Source organism: Euprymna scolopes, chromosome 6 (assembly GCF_053919585.1).
Source record: "Euprymna scolopes isolate OS-2025 chromosome 6, ASM5391958v1, whole genome shotgun sequence".
NCBI lineage: Eukaryota > Metazoa > Mollusca > Cephalopoda > Sepiida > Sepiolidae > Euprymna > Euprymna scolopes.
In genome coordinates, this window is record NC_136487.1 from 85,371,407 (window position 1) to 85,388,467 (window position 17,061).

General features: G+C 35.5%; 1 protein-coding gene across 4 annotated transcripts in view; it reads right to left on the reverse strand.

Moving 5' to 3' along the window:
• LOC145277760 (cilia- and flagella-associated protein 91-like) overlaps positions 1-16,702 on the reverse strand; it is a 362,282-nt gene extending 345,580 nt beyond the window's left edge. Inside the window, exon 1 of one of the 4 annotated variants that reach the window (XM_080129480.1) lies at positions 16,052-16,551. The gene's annotated coding sequence lies outside the window, so the exon portion shown is untranslated. Of the gene's footprint in view, positions 1-16,051 lie in introns of all 4 variants that reach the window. The other 3 variants (XM_080129481.1, XM_080129482.1, XM_080129484.1) reach the window with 3 other exon arrangements.
• Between the last annotated feature and the right edge of the window lie 359 nt (positions 16,703-17,061).

A 17,061-nucleotide genomic window follows, 5' to 3' on the forward strand; every position in this document is an offset into this window, starting at 1 on the left:
ATGCATATATATATATGTATATATATATGTATATATATATGTATATATACATATGTATATATATATGCATATACATATGTATGTATATATATATGTATATATGCATATATATGTATATATATGTATATATATATGTATGTATATATGTAAATATGTATATATATGTATATATATATGTATATATATGTATGTATATATATATGTATGTATATATGTATATATATATGTATGTATATATATATATATATGTATGTATATATATATGTATGTATATATATATATATATGTATAAATAATAATAATAATGAAGTTCGCGAGGGTGATACAACATGATGGGAGGAATATAATTGCTTACAGAGATAAAGTGGTCGAGGATATTTATAACATGTTTCACCTGAGGAGATCATTGCACAAGAACGCATACCAACACAAAGTTGTAAATTGCATTTTCGAAAAGTTTATTGAGGCTCTTCTAGGTGCCAAGGACCATGTTACGCGAATTGGTTCGAATGGAAATCAAAAAGGACTCGTTGAATGTAAAGATGACATGAAAGCCTATTTACAATTGACCGACAACATTTTCGAAGAAATACTATACTCGACGTCAGAGGAATTAAAAGATTCCAGTCTATTATTGGAAAGGATCATCAAGAGAGAATTGTATTCATTTATTGGAGAATTTCATTTCGACGAAACCACATTAGATCGTAAGAATATCGCATGGAAAATTGCTGGTGATGACGAAGAACTCGCTGACCAGTTAGAAATTGGCAAAACGGATCTTAATTATGGTTCCAACACCCAAAACCCTGTAGACAATGTCTTTTTTTATTCAAAAGAGTCTCAAAACAAAATTACACTAATTCCATCTGACAGAACTTTCTCACATGTTACCACAAACCTTTTGCCGAAACTTTTGTGCAGGTTTTAGTAAAAGATAAGTCGTTTAAGGAACAGGCAAAGACAAAATTTCAAGAGTGGAAAGAAAAAGAAGAAAAAAGAAGAAGAAAAGAACTTAAAACCCGTTTAGAGAAGTAAATTTAATATACATTTCACATAGAGAGAGCCCAAATTGTAAACCTTTTGAAGATTCAATTTGTTCGAAGAACTAAAAGAGAGAACTTTAAAACCTTTTGAAGATTCAATTTTTTTGAAGGGCAGAGAAAAAAAAGCATAAAAAACTTAGAGAACTCTTCTTTGCATGCCTTTTTTTCTTTCAGACCCTCCTTTTACCAAGTAAGCCTTTTCATTTATTTTTAAAGGAAACTAGAATGTTCTCCCCCTCACCCACTTTTTAAGAGAAGTCTCGTATTTCAAGACTCCGTTGCAAATTATATTTCGTTCCTTTTTTGTATTGACTTAAATTGAATTTGAACTTTGTTCGCTATATTATTTTTTCTTTAACCGTGTTAATGTGGTAATTTTTACCATTGCTTTTGGGAAGCAAATAACAACCAGCCACGCACCCTTTTCTGAAATAAACTTTGAACGTTTTAAACTTTGATTCAGGGTTGTATATTTGTTCTTTCTTTCCTTTTCTTTATGTTGCATTGTTATTTTCTTTTTTCTCCTTTTTTTAGTACATGTTTCCCAACAAAGTCGAATTTTGATAACGACCTCAAAATATTTGTTTGTGTATGTTTGGATGTCTGCTAAAAACTTTCGACAGACGCGACGAAAATTCGCAAACTCGGTATCACATTGAGGCTCCATCTTTTACTCGAAAAATTGGCCAAAAACGTTAACTTTTTCACCCGAAATCGACAATTTTCGACAGGGGGGGGTCAACAAAAACGGGTCTTTCGTGACGATGACCGATTCTACGCATGAGTCAGATGACGTCGTGACCTGATTTACTTTAAATAGTTGAAAAACCGGACAAATTTAATCTACGTCGCTTTAGCTCGGTTGATTAGCGCGTTGGTTTATTATCTCAACGTTTTGGGTTCGAATCGTGGTGAGATGTTCTTTTTTTTCGATTCTTTTAATTTAAATATTGAACCAGTGTTATTAAAGCCATTTTTCACGTAACGTTCGTTTGTCTGCTTTTTTCTTTACTTCGATTATTCTTAGCGACACCCCAAAACACCCGGGTACTCACCGATTTTTTAAATTTTAACATCGAAACAGCCTTATTTAAGCCATTTTTCACGTGTTCGTTTACTGTTTTCATCGTTCGTTTGCCTTACGTTAGTTTTTTGTGTTTTTTTTCGATGTTTTGATTACCCCCCCCGCTTAATTAAAACGTTGTTTTCTTTTTATACTTCGCTTATAACAATGCTTACATCGTCATCGTCGTCGTCGTCGTCGCGCACCTGTCAATTTGGTTAAATTCAAACATCTTTCACTAACTCATTCTGGCTGGCCGATTTTATTTTCAAACTTCGCCTCAGGGCTTCAGGTTCGATCCTACCCCCGGTTTCTTTTTTATTTAACACCACACACACCTACAAACACCCGGGCAACGCCGGGTACCCCCGCTAGTATTAAACAAACGGTAAAATGGGCACGAGCGTTTGTGTATGTCCATTAAAGGCTTTTCAGATTGGTTAAATTCCGCAAGAAGTTTTTCTTTCCCAGATCATATTATCTCAGATTTGCAAACGTACACCGTCTCTATCTTCTTTTTTTGATCGAGTTAAAAAAAATTCCCATCGTACCATCGTTTCAAGTGTTTACTTGTCTTTTTTGTATAAATAAAGTGAAACTATTGGAACACAAAACGAATAAACCTGTAACTCCATCCTCCAACGTAGACCCCTACTACCATGTCCCCTTCTTCAACATCAGGGCTCTACGTTCCAACCTTCCAGAAGTTGAAACCCAATTGCAGGGGACGAAACCGGACATATTGTTCCTAAGCGTAACTGGCATTGGGCCGACCATTTCCCTAGATGAGTTCATAATTAAAGGATACTCTAACTTAACATCTTAATCTGACTCCCAAGATCGCCATGGGCATGGAATATGTACATACATTTAAGAGGCTTTCCATGTTGGAGGGATATAAGACCCTAATTTACCCTATATGTGCTTCTGAGTTACACTTGCTTACACTACCGCATTTATATTTGTCCTCTATCGCCCCTACAACAGCGGCGTTACTATCTTTAAGAATATATCTGAAAAAATTGAGAGAGGGAGAAGGAGAGAGAGAGAGAGAGAGAGAGAGAGAGAGAGAAAGAGAGAGGGAGAGTGGAATTATAGTGTAGACACGTTGACCGGAAGTAAAGATCAGTTGATTTGATTGCATGTGAGTCATGTGATCAGGTTAGCTGAATCGAGGAGATTTGGTTGGGACTTGGACGAGAGCGGACGGCTTTGCCGTTCTCTCCCCCCCTTCGGCGGGGGGGGGGGGCGAACGCTGACGTGTGTAGAACAGAACAACACAAGCCAGAATTTCACTTTCCTCCTTTCTGCAAAACATTTGGAAGGTGAATAAAAAACTATAGAACCAATTTCTTGTCTTGGAGTGAAATAATTCTTCGTCCCCAAACACAGGAATCAAGTCTCCCTCCCAGACGAGAATTTCCAAATGGACCAAAAAAATTGGCAGAAAGTATGTTTAAAAGATACATGACAAGTCACACACGTATTCACACTTAACAGCATCACTAGACGATCAGACACACGACATTAAACTGATAAGATAATCAAACACTCAATCCTTTATTATAGAGTAACAACGTAACACCACCTCCACAATTTTCTTTTAAATGACGACTTTTGAAGGTTTTCGACTATGCTGAATACGAAAATCGGATTGAAATTTTGCAGAAATAAGTAGTTATCGAGATATTAAAATTTTTTATAATGCATTGTAATCTCTGGCAGCCGTCTTTTTTACACACTTGCCCGTGTCATAAACAAGTGTACGCGCGTAACAAAGATGGCCGCCAAAGAATACAATGCATAAAACCACTATTTATATCTCGATAACTACTTATTTCTGCAAAATTTCAATGCGATTTCTGTATTCAGCATAGTCGGAAACTTTTAAAAATCGTCATTTAAAAGAAAATTGTGGAGGTGGACCTAATCTAAAAAAATACCAAAAAAACATAAAACTTTAATTAAACTTGGAAATACGATTAAAAAAAATAGAGCGGATCAGTAAGTGCATTAGCACCCATTAATTGACTACCGTGACCTTATTGCCAAATAAGATCCGGCTACAATGTTGAACGCGCCGTTCACATTGTTTTTTTTTCAAGTTAAATTCAACTTTCACAATATCTTTATTTTTTTTATAATTTCACAACATCTTTTTATTTTTTATGATTTCACAATATCTTTTTTAATAATAAATTGTTAGTTAAAAAAGCACAGAATAGTTACAAAACACCATCCCCTCTCTATAGTAAGAATGGCTGAAAAAATATTAGGTACTCATGTAGAGAGTGATCCGTACTGAAATAATAACGTTATTATTTAAAAAGCCATTCTTAACATGGGGAGGGGGAGGATGTTTTGTACCTATTCTGTACTTTAACCTTACAATTGAATAAAAAAACATATAAAACTTTAATTAAACTTGGAAATACGATTTAAAAAATAGCGCGGATCAGTAAATTCATTAGCACCAGAAATTGTTAGGTGAAATACAGAAAAGGTTCTACCAAGAAAACCATTATTTTTTTTGCTATTCTTACCAAGGGGAGGGGATGGTGTTTTGTCACTATTCTGTGCTTTCAACTAACAATTTATTAAAAAAACAAAAGGTAAATTTTCACATTAGGTCCACCTCCACAATTTTTAACATGGGTAGGTTGTTTATTCTGAAAGCCGTTCTTAACATGGGGAGAATGGTGGTATTTATTTCAAAAGCCGTTTTTAAAAGACGAAAGACAGGTAAAAGGTTAAAACATGTGGTTAGGCATGGGTGTTGTTTATTCCAAAAGCCGTTCTTAATATGGGGAGGTTGGGAGTGTTTATTCATGGCCGTCAGTGAATTATAGTGCATAGTACAGGTCTTTATATCTCGAAAACTAATTGCCTCTTCTAATTTTAAATGATATTTTCTTATTCAGCATAGTCGAAAATTGTGGAGGTGGACCTTATGTAAAAAAATACCCTCCCCTAAAAAAGATATCGTGAAATTTAAATTTAAGCGCGGTACTAAAAATAAAATTAGACAGAAAAATACACCTTTGGGTTTGTACTTGCACAAACACTTGAAAAAGTTGTCAAGAAAAACAAATATATGACAAGTAAATATTTTCAAAGGCAAGATAAGTTACTTTTCTACCTAATTGGATAATTTTTAGTGTTTTTAGTGGGTTTGTACTACTGTACATATAGATTCGAGAAAGTTGTCAAAAATAAATGTATAACAAATATTATCAAAGGCAAGATATGTTACTTTATTACCGAAATGGATAATGTTTTTGTTTTTTTTATGTAAAATGTTTATTCGGCTCAAAAAACACAGCGTTTACTGCTATATTTGAAAATTACAAATGGTGGCAGACTGTGTTAAACACATTAGGTTTCGGAAAATGAGTTAAAACTAAAAAACTATACAAAATACTGTTAAAAACCACCGAATACATGTCTGCCTATGTCACGGTAACATATATTGAGCGAATTCCTGGCAGTATTTTGTATGATTTTTTAGTTTTAACTCATTTTACCAAACTTAACATGTTCAACAGTCTGCCGCCATTTGTATTTTTCAAATATACAGATAAAAACTACATGTTTTCGAACCGATTAAACATTTTACACTAAATAAAAACACTAAAATCTTATCCAGTTAGGTAGAAAAGTAACTTATCTTGCCTTTAATAACATTTATTTGTTATATTTATTTTTCAACAACTTTTTCGTTTCTGTGTTTAGTAATACAAACCCGTTTTATTTACTATAACGTTTAGTCGGCTCGAAAAACAGTGTTTATCAGTGTATTTGAAAAATACAAACGGTGACGGACACTGTTGATGATGTTAAGTTAGAGAAAATGATTTAAAACTAAAAAACTATACAAAATACTATCAGAAACCTACCGAATATCTCAGCCTATGTCACAATAACATATAATCAGTAGGTGTCTGACACTGTTTTGTATAGTTTTTAACTGATTTTCCCAAACTTAACGTATTCAACAGAGTCTGCGACCATTTGTCTTTTTCAACTACATAGATAAACACTGCGTTTTTTTGAGCCGATTAAACATTTTATATTAAATAAAAACACTAAAAACTTATCCAGTTAGATAGAAACGTAATTTACCTTACCTTTGCTTTCATTTATTCGTTTTTTCGAATCTGTGTATAGTAACCCCCCTTCCTCAAATATTAATTAAAAACTCACATTTTTGAATACAATAAAAAAGAAAACTATTTAGCGTTTCAACGTTTTAGCAACTTTCGGCTTAATCCACTGAATGTTGGTCGAGCCATGATTGATGGTAACTCCTGAAGATCCATATCCAATTCTGCAAGAGTACCATTTTTTTTTTCATTTTCGCCTTTTTTGGAGTGGATTGCTGTACTAAGAATATAAGAAACATGCATTTTCTCTTTTTATTAGAATTTTCCATTACACGAAATTAAGCCACAGCAACGCGTAGCAGGGTACAGCTAGTATATATATATATATATATATATATATATATATATATATATATATATATATATATCATAGTTGTACTCAGGTCTGGTTAAATCCCTTTTTCCACCACAAATAAATAAAAAAAATCAAACATGTGAAATAAACTTTGTTTATTTACACAAAAATTACAAGTAAAAACGAATCATTTTTCAGTGTGCCAAAAGTGTGTCTTGGTGGACAGTTCTTATAAATGTGAAAGTTATTTAGACTGTTTGTGGTATAAACACCCCCAACCTTTGAAAGAAAGAAGCAGAGAATGTCCTTTGTTTTCTTAGTGAGAAAACAGGCTTAACCCTTTTTTGTGTGATATGAGAAAGAAAGGGGAAAGTAAATGTCTTTGCACGCAGCTGATTATCTGCATTATTCTCTGTATGTGTGCGTGCGTGTGGATGGATGCGGTTTGTCATGCTGGCAAGAAATTAACTACGACGACGTTGGTAAGAGAAAAGAGAGGTAGAAAATACATGTTTGTGTGCTCGGCTGAATGTTGGTATTCTCTCTGTGCGTGCGTACGTAGTGCGAATATGTGGGTTTCGTCATGCTGGCGGAGACGTTGAGGAGAGAAAGTGAAAAGTGTGAGAGTGAGTGACTTACTGAGTGAGTGACTGAGGTTGAGAGGAGTTCGCTCTGGTTTAAATATTTTTCGATAGGCTCCCAGGCGAGTTGGGGAAAAAGGTTTGAAAATTAAGTCTTTCTTTGAGCGTTGATTGGTTAAAAAGTGCACGTATTTGTCACATGGTGTGCTTTCAACTACGTCCGCCAAACAAAACACATTTTAAGTTTTCCTCTAAGCAGAATTTGTGTGGGCGTATTTTTAAAAAAAATGTTTGCACTTCTGAAATTTATTAATTTCATTTTGCGCGCGTAATTGGGGTTTTATTTATTTACTAGCAAGGCCACCTGGCGTTCTTCAGGATCGTATAAGAAAATGAAAAAATTTTGAACATACCTGTTATACTTAGAATAGAGGAAGTTTTATGTTTATGCATCGTTTGACATCTTGAGCAAAAGAATATTTTACCTACCCTAGGACGGGTATTGCACAATATATGTATGGAATAATTGTACCTTACCTAGGACAGGAAATTTACAGCACATATGTGGAAAAAATTCCTTACCTAGGGCGGGTAATGTACATCACATATTTAAAATTATTTACATAATTTTCTGTTGTGCTAAATTTTCGGTATGTCATAGGTAAGAGTTTGTTTGTTTTTACATCAGATTGCCATAGTGAAGAAGTACTGGACTTTTTTATATAAATGTTATACTACTTGAATATATCACATGATTTCTGATTTTGATAACTTATGTACGTTACAGATAAGAATTTCTTTGTTTTTCATATGGATACTTCACTGTACAAGTCCCTTATTTCCTGGGTAGGATACTGTAGAGGTACCTTTTTTTCTGATTTAAAAATGAAAGAACTCGATACTTTTAAGTAATTTTCTGTTGTTTTTTCTGTGCGTCTAGAGTAAGAATTTGTTTGTTTTTTTCATCTGGGTGCTATAGTGAAGGAGCACCTCATTTCTCATTTGAATGTCATGCTATTCGAATATATAACATAATTTTCGGTTTTAATAACTTTTATGCACGTCACAGGTGGGATTTTCTTTGTTTTTCATATGAGTACTATACTGCACAAGTACTTTATTTCTAATATATAAATGAAACTACTCGATGATTTTACATAGTTTTCTGTTGTGCGAACTTTTCAGTATGCCATATGTGAGAGTTTGTTTTTATATTAGAGTAGTATATTAAAGAAGAACCTTATTTCATACATAAATGTCATAATACTCGAATATATTACATAATTTTCGGTTTGGACTGTTTTTCATATGGGTACTGTACTGTACAAGTACCTTATTTCTCGGATAGAATACTGTACAAGGACTTTTTTCTAATTTAAAAATAAAAGAACACGATACGTTTATATAATTTTCTGTTGTGCTAAATTTTCTGTATGCCAGGGGTAAGAATTTGTCTTTTTTTTTATCTGGATGCTATAGTGAAGAAGCACCTAATTTCTCATATGTAAGTCATACTACTCGAAAATTAAACATGATTTTCGGGTTTAATAACTTTTATGTATGTCATAGGTAATATTTTCTTTGTTATTTATATGAGTACTGTACTACACAAGCACCTTATTACTTTGATATAATTTCTTATACACAGGAATACATTAAAAAGTAAGTGATCATTGTATATGATTTTTGGAATATGACATCCATACAAATATACATACATCGAAACCACAGCACTTGTGCTAGTAATCGGTCACGATATCCATTGCACAAAAGGGACAACCGCTTTTAGAATGTGAAAAATGTAAATAAATAGATTTCTTTTACTCGATGTACGCATGAGCAGAATGACGCCATTATGCTACGCTCCTCAAGGTGTCATTGCTGTCAAGTTTGAACCCTTTTTTGAAGCCCTTAGCAATTATTTTAATCGATTAAATACCGCTAATAAAACTCTGCACCAAAAATGCAATCTTTTGAGCTATTGCACACCGTCCAACGATCATCCATCTAGGAGGAGATACAATTTGAGAAACGGAGACAGACAGACAGACACACAGACATAATGAGATTTATATATTAGATTTATTAGTTATTTTTAAAACAAGAAATGAATGCATTTTTTAAGTGTTTAACTGCACAATATATATATATATATATATATATATATATATATATATATATAATGTGTGTGTGTGGCTGTGTGTGTGTGTAGCAGTGCTAAATGCATGAGTAGAGCTCTGGGCTGACATACACGAGTCAGGCCCCGTAGCGAAATACGCATCGGCTTCGATGTTGTACGTAGCACGTTCGAGAGCGTTCATTAATCTGAAAAGAGAAAAGAAAGGAAAGAATTTTGGCGCGTGTAGCCTTTTTTTTATTTTGGCTTGAACTTTGCGCTTTTCATATTATTTTGTTATTTTAATTTTTTTTTTTTGGAGGGGGCGGAGATTATAGTAATTAAAATTAGGTAAAATAGTATGGTAATTATTAACAGGAAATTGGTGCAAGTCCAGATTAGCACTTGTGGCGATAAACAAAAACCTACCTGTCACAGAATGTCGTCGGTGTTTTTAGGGACTGCCAAAACAATATGGAAAAAAAGCATGATTCCATGACGTCAGATTTGTGTTAACTATACAAACTATTGAAAAGCAGAAGCGACTGAATGATTTTTTAAAACCTTTGTTTATCTTCTTCAAACTGCAATTAATAATTAATTTTGTTAGGTTTTAAGATTTACACAGTTTAATGATTAATAATATTATAAACATTTTTATATTAAATATGAAATACGGTTTTATTGAATGTTCATTTGGTTAACTACCGGCTTCCATATACATGGTGTTGTAGTTGTATCCCTGGATCTTTAGCAGCATGCGCTGTAACTGGTGTGGTGCTGAATGCCGTGTCTTAGTGCAGATTGTTACCAGTGGATTATGGTCTGTGATGACAGAAAAGGCTTTTCTATGAAGGTATGTATGGTACCGTTGAATCCCATGCACCACAGCCAACATTTCCCGTCCAATGTTGCTGTACCGGGTTTGGGCATCGGTAAGCATCTTCAATCCAAATGCAATTGGTTTACCATTCTGGATCAGGGCTACTCCCAGCCCCTTCTGCAAAGCGTCAACCTCGAGCGTTATAGGCTTGGCCTGGTCGTAGTATGACAGGCATGTGTCCTGGGAGATCATCTCTTTATTTAAGAAGACCGTGTAGTGGGTGTGCCTTCTCAGCATAGTTGGGAATGTATGGGGACAGGTAGTTCAACATACACAAGAAGCGTTGCAGTTCCCCCTTGTTCTGTGGGTTTGGCATTTTCTTTATATCATGTACCTTGTCCAGGTCTGGCTTTATTCCATTAGGGGTGTAGACATTCCCCCAAAAAGATATGGTGGGCTGTTTTATAAAGCATTTCTGGCTGTTAAAGATGAGACCCGTTTCAGCTGCTCGGGTCATGAGTTCGCATAGATTGATGTTGTGGTCTTCGTCGTTCTGGTCAAATACTGACACATAATCAGCAATACTGACCACATCATCTAGGCCTTCTAGGATTTGGTCCATTTTTGCTTGGAAAATATCCTGGGAGACGTTAAGGCCAAATGGTAAGCGTTTCCAGCATACCCGTTTGGATGATGTCCTGCAGGTTGTCAAGAGATGTGACTCTTCATCCAGGTGTATCGACCAGTATCCAGCCTTGGTATCGAGTTTGTTGAATACTTTGGCTTTTGCAAAAGCTGGGTTCAGTTCCTCCACGGTGGGTTTTTTGTGTGGGCACCTCTTGAGACTTGCGTTTAGCTTCTGTAGATCCATGCTTATTCGGAGCGACCCATCTTTCTTTGTGCTGTACACGAGGCTGGAGCACCAATCTGTGTGTTCTTCAACCTTCATGAGCACATCTTCCTCAATGAGTCTATTGATTTCCTTCTTTATTTTATCCTTGAGGTAGATGCTGCATTTCTGTGGAGGGTCAATGAAAGGCTCGGCACCTTCCTTCAGTAGGAGTTTGGCAGTCCCACTAAAATTTCCTATCCTGTCAAACTGATTTGGGAAATCGGACATCAGTTGGGTGATGGACATGATGAGTGCAGCTGTGCATCTTTTGAGGGTGTTGACATGAATTGTGATAAGACTCAGCTTTCACATGTTGGGAGTCCCACGACTAAATGTCCCGGTATTTCTACAACGTAGAACAATGTGTTCGTCCACTCCGAGTCTTTGTGTTGACATGGGAAGCTAATAGTTCCTAGGCATTGGATGCGCTCGCCTCTGTATGAGGTCAGTTTAACGTGTGGACAGGGTTTTAAGATGGACAGGGTTTTAAGATGGACAGGGTTTTAAGATGGACACGGCTTTAAGATTGACAGGGTTTTAAGATGGACAGGGTTTTAAGATGGACACGGCTTCTTGAGATTTGCCATACATCTGCTGGAAAGTTCGCAGTGGCAGTGTTGCCTGATGCCCCAGAGTTGATTTTCATTTGTAAGGTGTGGTGCGTTTTACACTTTAGGTGGGGTGGCCTGATGTTCAGGGTTGTGTAGGCCTCATCCCTAGGTCTTTTAATGATGCTGTCCATGCATTTTGCACTGACGGTGATGGAGTGGAAGTGCTGCAGGTAAGCATCCTGATCACTGCTGGTATCTATATGATCAAAACTTTTCCCATATGTCCTGCCTTCGGTTCTCTTTAGGGTTTGGTTTCAATGTCTGCGAGAATTGCTGTGGTGTTTGCCTTTTCTTCTGTGGTCTTTGGTTTTTACCTTTCTGCAGCATCTTGCCCAGTCTCTCTTGCTTCCATATGCAAACCACTCATCATTATATGCTGGGTATTGCCTGGGCTGGTAGCTGGTATTGCAGTTCCCACACTTCTTGCTTCGGTTGACGTTGTTGATTCTTTCAGTTTTTGGTATTCTGAGCTGTTTAGTTGCTTGTTCCTAGCGGTGAGGGCTTCATACCTCCGACCCTCAGTTCGCACGTTGGCTATGCTATACCCCTTTGCTTTGCTATAGAACTCATTTCTGACGGCTTCGTATCGTGTTGAGAAAATAATGAGCTCTATTAATCTCTCGCTCAGCTGTAAAATCACATTTATGTGCTAAGGTTCTGGTTTGTGTTACGAAGTCGTCCAGTGTCTCGTTTTGTTTCTGACAGTACTGCATTAGGTGGAGTCTTTGGATCTGGAAGTTGACATTCACCCGGAGTTGACTTTCGAAGAAATTCCACAGGTGTTCCAGTGACTTCTTTTCCTCGTCAGTGAGTCCACTGGTGTTTAGATGTCTTAGGCCTTGGTCGCCTATACTGCAGCATATTTCCTAGCTTGCTTTGTGCGTTCAGTAATTTCTTCCTCCTCTATATAGAGGTTCATTTTCTGTTTGTACAGGGACATAGCTTTGCTGAGGTCTGGGTCTGACCAATTCATAGTTGGTAGGAGGTGTGGCATAATTTATTGTTTGTTGATGTTTTCGAGGGCAAATAATAATAATAATAATAATAATAATAATAATAATAATAATAATAATAATAATAATAATAATAATATTATTGTTATTATTTCTGTTTTTTTTTAAATTATTATTACAAGACCGGGGCTCTAAGAGGTGTAAATAATACATAGTCACGCTTTTTTTTCCAATATGGCGTCGTTCGTATCACCATGTGTTCACTGGCCGACTGTGCATGCGCGAAGTTTTTTTTTCGTCTGTTATTTTCTTTGTTGCCGTCATAGTGCTGTTCTTTCTGTATATATTTATTTATGGCTATTTAATCCCACCGCTAGCCACCATGAAGTGTTACTTATTGGAGTGCTATTTATAGGAAATAGAGCCGAACAGAGGAGTGAGTAAATCGACGTTTATTTAGCATGAGAGCTAGGCCGGTAAGGTTACATCCGGGCCTATACAAAGGGGGGTAATTGATTTAATGCATTACTACAACAATTATTTTCGTACGATGAAAAAATTTTTTTTAAATTATTATGAGTTTATTTTGCCCTTCTTCTTTTAAATGGTACAACAGTTATATTGATAATATTAACTTATAATAAACTTAGATTGTTTTACATATATATGGGGGGGGGTTAATTCTGTGGTGACTTTTTGAGGTACCTAGTGTTTTTTCTCATATCGAAAAACAGTGAAATTTTATTTGGTGCTAGTGCACTTATTGGTCCGTGCTATTTTTTAAATAATATTTTCAAGTTTCTTTAAAGTTTTACGGTAATGCTTTTTTTTTTATTAAATTGTTAGGTGAAAGTACAGAATAGGTGTACAACACCCTCCCGCCCTATGTTAAGAATGACTTTCGGTACTTGTACAGTTTAGTCAAGACATTAAAAAATGAAACTATTGAAAAAAGGTTATATTGTACGTATCTGTTTTGGACTGAAGATCTCCGAAAAAAATTTCATTTAATTTGATAGAGTAATACTTTACAGCAGAAAAACACGTTTTTATGAGAGCGCGTTGAAGTCAGCCATTGTGAAATGTGTTGAACACACCAAAGGGAGATAACTCCAGTTAAAGCGCCGACACCCCCTCCCCATCTTTAATACTAGCTTTTCTTCCTAAAAATCGAACCTTTTGCTCGGTATCATAACAAATTGTTTTTTCGCTGTAAAATTAAAAACTACTTGATGAAATTAAGTGAAATTTTTTTCAGAGAACTTCAGACTATAACGAGTACGTACAATATAACCTTTTTTCAATATTTTCATTTTTTAATGTCTTGACTAAACTGTATAAGCGCCTGGCTTTCTAAATAACGTTATTATTTCAGCACGGATCAATAAGTGTATAAGCACCTTTTATTTTCTTGAATATAAAAAAAAATAAAAATAAAACCCTACTCGACGAGAACACGATCGGTTTTGTTTTAATAATTATTGTTTTGTGTTACTATACGCATAGATTCGAAAAGTGATCTAAAATCAAATATATGACAAATAAATGTCATCAAATGCAAGATAAGTTACTCTTCTCCCTATCTGAAAAAGGTTTTAGTGGTTTTATTTACTTCAAAACGTGTAATCGGTTCGGAAATCATACAGTGTTTATCGGTATATTTGAAAAAGCAAAATGGCGGTGTGCTTGCAGGGGACTAGGATATATAAATACCCCAATCCCGCCACAAAAGAATAATGAAACGAATGGAATTGAAGGAAACAAAGACTCAATTAATGGATAAGATAAACGTCGTTTATTTGCTGTTGAAAGAAATGAACGTTTTAGTTATAACATGTCCGCGCGTATGTAACCAATGTTCGTTGCAGGACTGGTGTTGTAGCAAGAAAAGGAAATGTGTTTTCATCTCAAGTTCGGGTCACTATCGTTTGTTCGCACGTGGGAATTGAAGTGAGTGTTGTAGTGGAAATGAGAATCCAGCGTGTAGACAAAGAAGAGGATATTAGAGTTGTCATCAGTTAGTAGTCAGCTACGCGAAGGTGTTCTTAGTGACCAGTAGTAGATGGAGAGAGAAAGAGTGAGAATGTATACATACAGTCTTTAGCCCGTGCCCCATACATAGTCGCAGGGGTGTTGACGACGCACGAACGTGCGCCTTCCAAAGGGGAGGCGGTTGGTTAGCCCAACCTCTCTAGCCGAGAGCTAGTCCTAAAAGGATTAGAAACAGCTTGTCTCCTTGTTTTATACTCGTTTCCAGAGTGTATTTTGCGCATGTGTATTTCCTTAGAAAGCGGAAGTGACGTCGTCCATGTGTGTGTTCGTGTGTGTGAGTGCATGTGTATACGTAAGCGTGTGTGCATATACACGTGAATGTGAGTGTATGTACGCGAACGTGAATATGTGTACATGTGTGGACGTGGGCGCGTATGTTTGTGTGCGCGTATGTATATGACAACTTGAAATATGAATGTGTGTTTTGTGTGAGACTTGAAAAAGGCTCGTACATGCTCGCTGTTGAACACGGTATTTGGGAAAATGAGTTCAAACTAAATAATCATACAAAATACTGTTAAAAACTCACTCCATATATGTTACCGTGACATAGGCGGACATATATTCGGTGAATTTCTAACAGTATTCTGTGTAATTATTTAACTTGGACTCATTTTCCCAAACATACCGTATTCAACAGCGAGCACACCGCCTTTTTACTTTTTCAAATATACCAATAAACACTGTATGATTTTCGAACCGATTATACGTTTTAAAGCGAGCAAAACCACTAAAATCTTTTGCAGATAGGTAGAAGAGTAACTTATCTTGTCCTTTGATAACATTTATTTGTTATATATTTGATTTTTGACCACTTTTTCGAATCTGTGTATAGTAACACAAGCCCGAATGTTTTTTTTATCCATCAAAATAAATAAATAAATAAAATAAAAAACAAAACAAACCAAAACAAAACAAAAAACATTACAAAATAATCAGAAAAGCGCAAAGTTCAAGTCAAAATAAAAAGAAATACAATAAAAACAAAGCCGTATCTTGTTGGCCTTGGCCAAACACGCCAAAATTCATTCCTTTTTAGAATAATGAACGCTCCCTCGAACGTGCTACGTACAACATCGGAACTGTTGTGTATTTCGCTATGGGGGTCTCACTTGTGTACGTACGTCGAGCTCTGTAGTAAGTTATGAAAATATAACTTACGAAGTTTTACGAGAATTAAACAGGGAAAATTTTGTGTAGCTTAATAGTAATTATATATCTTTTTATAGCTTTATTTTCTCAATTTGTATTTTCTTTGTCGTATTTTATAAATGGAAAATATAGGATTAGACTGTTTTGCTTGAAATAAATTATTACTGAAAGCTGAAACTGAAAACATCGATTAGATAGTTTTTTTTTTAAACAATATGAGAGTTTCTCGTTTTTTTTTGTAATTTTTTTGTCTGTTTGTTTTTAATAATTTTATAAGTGAAAGGAAATGATCGTATAAACTTACTTGATTGTTAGATGTTTGAAACTAAAGTCACTAAAGACTCATTATATGTAGTAATCCGCTAAATCGATAAGTGTTCCTTATGCTCAGGATTTGTATAAATATTTCACATACTGCAAACTGAAAGTTGTCGAAAGTGGGCGAGGCTTCAATTGCAGTACGCAATATAAACAGAAAATATGGATGGAAAATATAGGGAAAAATATTGCGACTCTCTCACGCGATCGGTGTTTATTCCCGTTTAAATAAAAGGGGCTTGAGTAAATTTTTACTTTCTTTCCAACTCGATGAAGATTTTTACAGGTTTTCGAGCATGCTGTAAATCAATATCACAGTAATGTTCTATTTTAGCGTCGGCAAATTTTTTTCTAAAATATCCGGTAAATGTTTACTTTAATTACAACAGAACACCGACCAATAAAATTTGTTTTATAAGAGATATTCGAGGTCGCTGACAACGAATTTGATAATCAAACCCGTCGCAAATTTACCCTTTACATAATATTGTGCTGTCACTCACTCTCTCTCATTCTCTCTCACACACACACACACACACACACACACACACACACACACACACACACACACACACACACACACACACACACACGCTCGTGCGCAAATAACTCAACGTTTATTAATTTCAATTTTCCCGCACATTTGCACACAAATAAGTTCTTCCAGTAACGACATAATTTTAAATACGCCCACACGCTTTTCTCACAACCACAAAAGTAAAATGGACATATTTCTGGCGGACGTAGTTGAAGACAGTACCACGTGACACAAGCGACCAATAAAAAAAAGTAGAAGATTGTCTTTTTAACGCTTTTCCAAAAGCCAAATACCAGGAGCAGCAATCTTGTATTGGAGCCGGTCCAAAAAGTATTTAAACGTAACACCCATTCTTTCTTCCCTTTTCCCTTTTTTCTTCCTCTCTTCTCTCCCCGACATGACACGAGAACATGCCTCTCGTTTTCCTCTCATCTTCGCTTTCAAATCTGTCGAAACCA